The sequence below is a fragment of the Temnothorax curvispinosus genome, unplaced genomic scaffold (assembly GCF_003070985.1).
Source record: "Temnothorax curvispinosus isolate PA1 unplaced genomic scaffold, ASM307098v1 QBEX01008596.1, whole genome shotgun sequence".
NCBI lineage: Eukaryota > Metazoa > Arthropoda > Insecta > Hymenoptera > Formicidae > Temnothorax > Temnothorax curvispinosus.
This window is the reverse complement of record NW_020218376.1, coordinates 1-8,244: the sequence shown is the minus strand read 5'-3', so window position 1 is coordinate 8,244 and position 8,244 is coordinate 1. Positions and strand designations below refer to the sequence as shown.

General features: G+C 42.3%; 1 long non-coding RNA gene across 1 annotated transcript; it reads right to left on the bottom strand.

The window, feature by feature from the left end:
• Window positions 1-324: 324 nt before the first annotated feature.
• LOC112458010 lies at window positions 325-1,757 on the bottom strand. Its single transcript, XR_003041174.1, has 3 exons — window positions 1,649-1,757; window positions 1,330-1,546; window positions 325-1,247 (listed from the first exon to the last, which is right to left on the bottom strand). It is a non-coding gene; the product is annotated as an uncharacterized LOC112458010 (long non-coding RNA).
• Window positions 1,758-8,244: the final 6,487 nt, after the last annotated feature.

Sequence of the window (8,244 nt, the reverse complement as noted above, 5' to 3'; positions counted from 1 at the left end):
TACCGAATCCGAGGATTGTATAATATATTTCATATCAGAATTTTGAATAAATTGTATGTTACTGTCACATGGCAAATTATCGTCTCTGGGCCTTTCATCGAACTCCCGAATCCTGTAAGCCAGTCCGCGTTCGATAAAGTCAGGCCGTTACAATTGTTATAAATATTGAAAGAAATCTAAAATTTTGTTAATCAAAACAGCGCTGATAAGCATGTACAATTTTTATTCAGAAGAGGGAAGAAGGTAAAACATAACATTGAAAATCATAAATAAAAACTTTATTGATTCGTCAATTTAAACAATTTTTTTTCACAACAAATTTTTTTGCGATTTTAAGATTTTTCTGGTAGGTATTTTGCCTCATTCTTAGCCGTATGTAATATATTATTGAATATAACACAATGTTTGAGGCGTGCTCTTTGCAAAAAAAGTAAATTTAAAAATAGACATAACTTCATCTAACGTGCAATCAAAAACATCGCGACGGGATATTTAGCAAAACATGCCTCTACGTGACGAATTAAGTTGATAAAACTCAAATTTGCGTGAATCAGTCTTCCTCTTGATTTCAGATCAACCAAATGCGACACTGAAGATGCACTAGAAGAGTCTGATTTTATCGCTTCTTAACAAGTAATGCATTTTTTGTGAATTTTCAATACTTGTTTACATAGGTAACCTGTGAATCCCATATAAATATGTAAAGGAGTATGTCGCATGTTCGGATGACATGCAACGAGAGGAAATGTTCTAGTCCACGATATATATGAACAAAACTAAAGCATGCAATAGCAATTCATGGCGAAAACGAGAAGCAATGTTAGTCTACAATACAAAGATATCTACGATAAGATTATAAGAAATAGATCTTAAAATAAAAAACCTGTAACGTAGTAAATAATACAGTCAAGGATAGGGGAATCGGACAGGGCATAATCGTGGTCAGGATTATTCTCAATGACGTCATTTGCCTCCCAATCGTCGTGCTGCAGAATCTCGTCTAGCTTCGTTCAAATTTCACGTTGATACTTAACACTTTTCGCCTCAGACTTTTACCCATAGGCTGTTTTTAAATCCTGCAATGACAGCAGAAGCTGTGGCGACGACTGTTCGGACACAGTGCGGTTTCCGAATTTTGGAGACTTTATGATGCTATACACCTACAATATTTTATACAGCTGCAAGAACGTGGGGCTGTGTGAGTGATCGTTACACTCTGTGACTTGACGAATGATGCCAAAGAAATTCTAGAAAAATCGTACGTACATGTACATTTATTTATTGCAAGTAATTATTGTATTAAAAAAGTCAATATAAATTGGAAAGTACCTCCAAGTTATCTTGATTAACTTTTCCTGTTAATAGATATTGGAAATCAAATTTTTCGATAAGATAACAGCACATATTCATAGTAGATCGCAGAAATATTCGCAACGCTTTTGAAGTCTCTCTTGTTAAATATTTATCAGCCGTTATTTCACCTTATTTCACCTTTTTGCAATGCCGTCTTCCACTCGTTTAACCATTCAAGAGATTTTTGCAATACCTGAAGTTATAAGATAACGCTTGTACGAAAGCAATTGTCGACGAAGGTAAACAAATTTTCGATAATTGATGATAAACTTTTCGAGAAGTATCAAATGCATACCTTGAAGTCTTTACTCTCCGGGATAACCCCTTCATTCGGAGTTTTGCTGTTCAACGCATTGAACATATCATTCATTTGTTTACAGAACCCGATCGTTTCCTGACATCCTTTCAGAGGTCCTTCTGGGTTATAGCGTAAATAAAAATTTAGCCTTTGTACCACAGAATTGCTAAAAACCTGTAACAGCGTAAATACAAAACACATTACTCACGAAATGGACAAACTATTTAAAAAAAGTAAAAACGTGAGTGGAACATAAACTACCTGTGTCGCGAGTCGAACGCGTATTTTCGAAGTGCTGTCTAACACAACGTGCCGTTGTGTTAACTTTGGACAGGCCCTCGCATTCCCAGCATGTTGGATGTCAAGGTTGAACAGAGCTGCGATGTAATCCCAACATATGTAATTGTTCGACGATTTAACCTGCGGAACCAAACACATAAACATTAATTTCATTGCGATGTATCAAGTAAGTTATGCTCTCGCGTCACTTTCTCAAAAAAAAATTTTTTTTTTTTAGGTCGGGTTTCCAGGGATACGTTAGTCAAGCAACTCTTTCCTTCAAGTAATGAAGGCATCATGAGGATAGGTTGTAGCTGGACGATGCTATCTGAGTACCACGATTCACGCAATATGTTTTCCTATCGAACGGTCGCCACTCGGTTTGACCTCTGACTACCGAGAAGGTAAGTATACATTAGCGTCTCGATTATTAACAAGACTTTAATTTTATTTTATTATTTCAGGTTTGATGCCCAAGATGGATCATCAGTGCTGCTGTGCTCCCCGGATCCTCGCATTATCGCATACCGGAGTGCTATTCACCGCGATTATTATTAACAATACTCTAATTTTTCTTCTGTTTCAGGTTCCTGCCCAGGATGGATCATCGCCGCTGCTGAACTTCCCCGGATCCTCGCTTCATCGCATACCGGATGGTCGCTGGACAACGATAGATCATCGCCGTTGGACAAGGTAAGTAAAAGGTAAGTATGTTTAAATAATCTTGGAATTAATTTTCACAAATAACGGTTCCTTTCATTTCAGGTCGTTGGTTATGATGTTACAATGTTTTTCGTATACATAAGTTTCCACGTCAGAGTGCCCCTTGCCGCTCGGGTATCACTCCAAGGTAAGTATATATACTCTTGCGTATAACATTAACGATTCTTTTATTTCAGATCGCCGTTTCAATGATGCAAGATGTTTCACAATTGCAAAGGTGGTTCACGTTGATTAGATCACGCACCCGTTTACGCCGCCTTTTACGGCTAACACTCCCCGATCACGTGACAGCTATGTGCCACTCGCTTATTTCGAACAATTATCGCGTTCACATAATTACGCGGGAGCTTCCGGTTGTTAATAACGATGTCCGTACTATGTCGTAGCCGTGAGACCCAATGTTCACGGTTGTAGTATACTCGATATGCACTTCCGTTCGCTAATGTTATATCCGAACTACTGACCTACGCTTTTGACAAACACTTTATTATTTAACGGTAAATCTGTACCCCTCGCTATTGTTGAACGAGTATTTAACGCGCAAATACGCGGGAGTTTCCGGTTGTTATATACAGTCAGGAAAACGTCCGCACGCTCCTACTGTATCCGAAAGACTGCCTCGAGAAATGGTGCTCGCTTCGTCTCCCCACTGTGCCGCGTCGCTCCCACTCTCGTACCTGTTATTCTCGCCTATTGTATTCGGCACGTACTTCTGGGTACGATCACGTTTCGCCGCATGACTATCACGCACCCGCCTAGTGAAATACTTCTAGAACTTTCTACCCGTGGAAGCTTCTCGACGTTTTTCGACGGATTTCTATACATCTCCTGGAGACGATTCGCCATGTTGATAGCACTTGACCAACTTGTTCGGGCGATAACGGGAACCTCTGCGCACGTTATGTTCCCGATGTCGCTTCCTGGCAAAGTTGCTCGGTTTAACTTTGCCTCGTCCGCTGACGACGCCGACCCCTCTGGCGTGTCTCCTAGATGATTTTAGCATTAATTCAGCCGACTGTTCCAGGAGAAGATGTCGGTGCCTCTTTTTTCTGGCGCCGTGAGTTTTTCTCGACGCCGACCTCATGGATGTGTTTACTAGGTCTCATTGAGCACGTCTACAGTGCTTGTTCCAGGAGAAGACGTTGGTGCCGCCAATTCCTAGCACCGTTGGGTTTTGACGACACCGACCTCATAGGTACATCTCTGGGGTGGTTCTAAACAGCACCCTGCCGCTTGTTTCAGGAGAAGACGTTGGTGCCGCCAACTCCTGGCACCGTTACCTGTGGATGACGTTGACTTTATGAGCGTGTTCCTGGGATGGTCCTAAGTCTCTCCATATACCTTGTTCCAGGAGATGACGTTGGTGCCGCCAACTCCTGGCACCATCACTTTATGATAACGCCAATCCTATAGGCGTGTTCGTAGAGTCCCTCTAAAACAGCTGTTTATGCACTTTATTCTAGGGGATGGTGCTGGTGCCCCGAACTCCTGGCACTGTGGTTCCAGGATGACGCCGACCCTGTAGGCGTGTTACTCGGCTTACTCTCAACAGAGCTGTGGCTTTTGTTCCTGAAGATGACGTCAGTGCTCTGAACTTTCTGCACCGCGCTTTCAGGATGGCGCCAATCGCGTAGGCGTATATATTAAGTGTCGTGCAATGTATTTCTAAGGTTTATTCCAGGCGAAGTCCTCGGTGCCTCGAACTCCTGGTTCCGCAACCCTACGTAGTAGCCGCTTTTACGGGCATGTGTTTGGTGCTACGCTAGTTCGTTTTGCATGATTGCTTCTTGTAGATTGTCGCGGTTCTAGCTTGTTACGCACGCTGCTTCCGCCGATTCGCGTGCGACGCGAGAAAATAACTCTTAACTGAATCAGATGCGAGAACCGTCTTAATAAAAATAAAAGTTGAACCGGCTTGATCAAAATGATAACCTAAACCTATGTATGCCGCGCTATATTGACGCGAGCTTATATCTACGCAGTAAACTTAACCTATTATTTACCTATCACCTAATAAAATCATATGCCATATGGGCCAAAAGAATACGCGCAACTTAAACCTAAGAGAGCAAAATGAACTATCTTTGTCAACTCCGTTGTCCTAAACTTAACGCGATACTGGAGGCATTGTCCGCTCTCTCCGTCATGCTCCCGCTCCGTTTCAGAAGCAGATAGGGGAATACTTCCGGGACTCTGAATCGGTGCTCGGGCTTTGGAAGCGCTCCGTCGACTGGCTCCTCTCCGACGTCGACTCCTCGGATGTGCTCTCGCTGGCCTCCGGCTCTCCTACGGGTACCTTAACGCGCTGCAACACGAGTCGCTGTAACCCTGCTCGTGGTTTGCCCGCGCTCGGGCCGCTCGAGGAAGTGCGCGGTCGCAAGGTAACAATGAGAAAAATGAGTCATGCTCTCGCGTGACTCTCTTTATAAGGGCCACTTCGACTAAACTCCGATTAACTTAATCGTTGATTAGTCCACTGGAAATGACCAATCGCATTTGTTAATCTGCTTAATGAGCAAATGCGATTGGTCATTTCCAATGGACTAATCAACGATTAAGTTAATCGGAGTTTAGTCGAAGTAACCCTTAATATTTCTTATGCCCGTTTCTACCATATTTGCTTTAACCTGCAGTTCAGCCAAACTTACGTTAGTTCTAAACTTCGGTTTAGTTCTGATAGGTTTCTACCAACGATACATATGCATAGTGAACGTTTAGCTAAATCTATAACTTGTATGTCCCAACTCAAAAACATACTAAAGATAGAACGTGATTGGTTTAATGTTGATTCTAAGGGATTGTGATCAAAGTACAAGAATTACATATAATATTGCGAGATTATTATGAATATTATTATTAAGTTGAAAATATGAACGCAGAAAGCAAGCGTAAACGTGCTGTAAATTTTACAGAAGCAGAAAAAGTTATTTTAACATATTAGGTGTTCCGATACAAAAATATAATAGAAAATAAGAGATCCGATGCTATAACCTCTAAAGACAAAGATAAAACTTGGAAAGTAATAGAACAATTATTTAATAGTATGTGTTCAATTAAATTTCGAAGTTCAGAAGTCTTAAAAAGTTGTTGGGATAATTTGAAGAAAAAAACAAGAAAGTTTTTTGCAGATAAAAAGATGAAATTTTATAAGACAGGTAAATGTTTAAAACTTTATACTTCTTTGTAACATATATGTTATCAGTTTAATTTTTGTAATAGGATAACTTTTTATTCATATACAATATTTTATATATCTAAATTAATAATTAAATCTTCATTTTAATATTGACAACTTCTGTTTAGTAGAAATTAAACACTAAAATATATTTGCAAACTTAATAATAAAAATATATACAATTCTTTTAAAATGCAATCTTAACATTAGGTGGAGAACCTTGTGAATCTAGATCAGATACACTTATAGACCGTGTACAAAAAATTATAAAATCTTCAGTTGATGGCTTAACAAGTACGTTTGATAGTGTTACGTCCAACCCCGGGATTAGGATATGAAAATCTGGGAAGCAAAGGAAAGGCTAGCCAGAGGGGTCGGGGGAAGGGAGGACGCAGCTAGATACTTACAAATGTCGCTCGCAGGTACGCGCTCAGAGACGCGTGGCGCGAGCCGAACGCACTTTTATGACTCAGAAAGGGTCAATGTCTGTAAAGACGCTAGGACGCCTTTCGTGAGCGGTGCGATCGTCGGTCCTTTTTCGAGTCAGAGAATTTAATCCCTTTAACTCAGGATCGGACCTCGTGCAATTTCGAGAGGTGGATGGTACTGAGGATGAGGTCTCAATTAAATGAAAAAAACAGTTGAGTTTATCTTAGAAATAAATAGAACATTTATTACAAATTAACGTAGAATTTACTAATGACATTGAGTAAAGAAAATCAGGCGATGGTACAAATAATAAATAAATCCAGATAAAGAGTAAATGTATTAAATGTAGGTGTAATATGTGTGTGTATTTCTCGCGGGTAATACATAGGTGCGGGGGTGATCGGGCAAGATCTTTAAGGAAAAACCTACTTGATAATGAACATCCTGCCCGCTATCATTACAATCGGAATCAGTAGTGAGATTACATGAATTTAGTGAAGTGTTGTGTATGTGTGTAAATTAATTAAGTTAAAACATATGAGAATTAAAAATATATTTATTCTATATTTATTAATCTAAGATTACGATCTCAGAATCGCCTACTTCCTCAAGATCGAGAGTCGAGGCGGTCGAGGAGGTTGGGGACGGACTTCGGGAAGAGGAGAGGGAATCGGGAGGTTTTAGGAAGCGGGCTAGATCGGGGTTAACGGGGACCACGCGAGGCGGGACCACGCGAAACGGAGCCACGCGGCAAATAGGGCGATGTTCGACAATTGGGCGAGAGGGTAGGACGACTGGGCGATAGGGCAGGATGATAGCGGGACGATTCTGGTGCGAACAACCGGGTTCTTCCGTAAAAGCTGGTAGGGGCGGTGGGATGGCGAGTCGCGGAGGACCGGCGTTGAGCTGCTCCCGGGGGAGTTCGACCTCCCGTCGCGCCCGCTTGTTCTGGCGATTTCTCTGTCGCCTGATCGTGCGGAGATTCGGTCCTTGAGGGGCTAGGACTTTCGGGTCCACTAAAATTATTTACTTATTTAGTCGATCTCTTTTGGACCCGGTCGGAAGCGAACAAAAGGAAATCGTCGAGCTTAAAGGGGGGGGAAGAGGTCAGTGGACAGGCTGGGTCCACGACAACGACGAGACGCCGGGAGCCAAGTCAGGCCTACCACAACGCCAACGACCGCTGGGAACTTGATGCCTACACTAACCGATCCACGAGCATAAGCTCAGGAAGGTCAGTGGACCAGTTGAGTCCACGACAGCGATGAAGACGCCGGGAGGCAAGTCAGGCCCACGACAACGCCAACGACCGCTGGGAACCTGATGCCCACACTGACCGACCCCAAAATAATAAGCTTCCGAGGATCCGACAATCGATAGACCGTTTAAGAAGAGGGGCGATAACGCGGAAAAAGAAGGATCAAGAGAATTACGGGACTTACTACTTGATGACTTGAGTTCAAACGAGTGGCCTTCTCTCTGAAATGGACGTTGGACTCGTCGGTGGGTGAGTCGGGGCGACTGATGGTCCGTCGGATCTGCTGCACTGACTCTAAACGTGGAGTCGAGACTCGAAACGAATGAGGTTCAGACTATAATACCGAGCAATGCAGACTGGAACTGAGAAAATTTCTTTGAGGCCGAGTCCTGTGACGTCGCGATTTAAATAGGAAGGTTCGAAGGATGGAAGGGGTGGATTTTGTGTGGGATGTGTCCGGTTTTTGTTTAAAGGATTTCTGGTTGGCGGGATGTTTCTAATTATTATTTAGGGGAATTGTTATTGGGCGAGATGTTTCTTGCCCAAGGGGTAGATTTTGAGTTTACGCCTATCCTAGAAAGCTAGAGACGGTTATCGATTTTTCCGGTTTTCCATTGATGAGCCCCCTCTTAAGGCCCCACTGTCTTATTGGGGGTTTAACCCATCGGTTTTTTCCAGTGACGCATTTGTTTTTCGGCTCTCGCCGATTTCTCTTTTATTAGGGTTCCT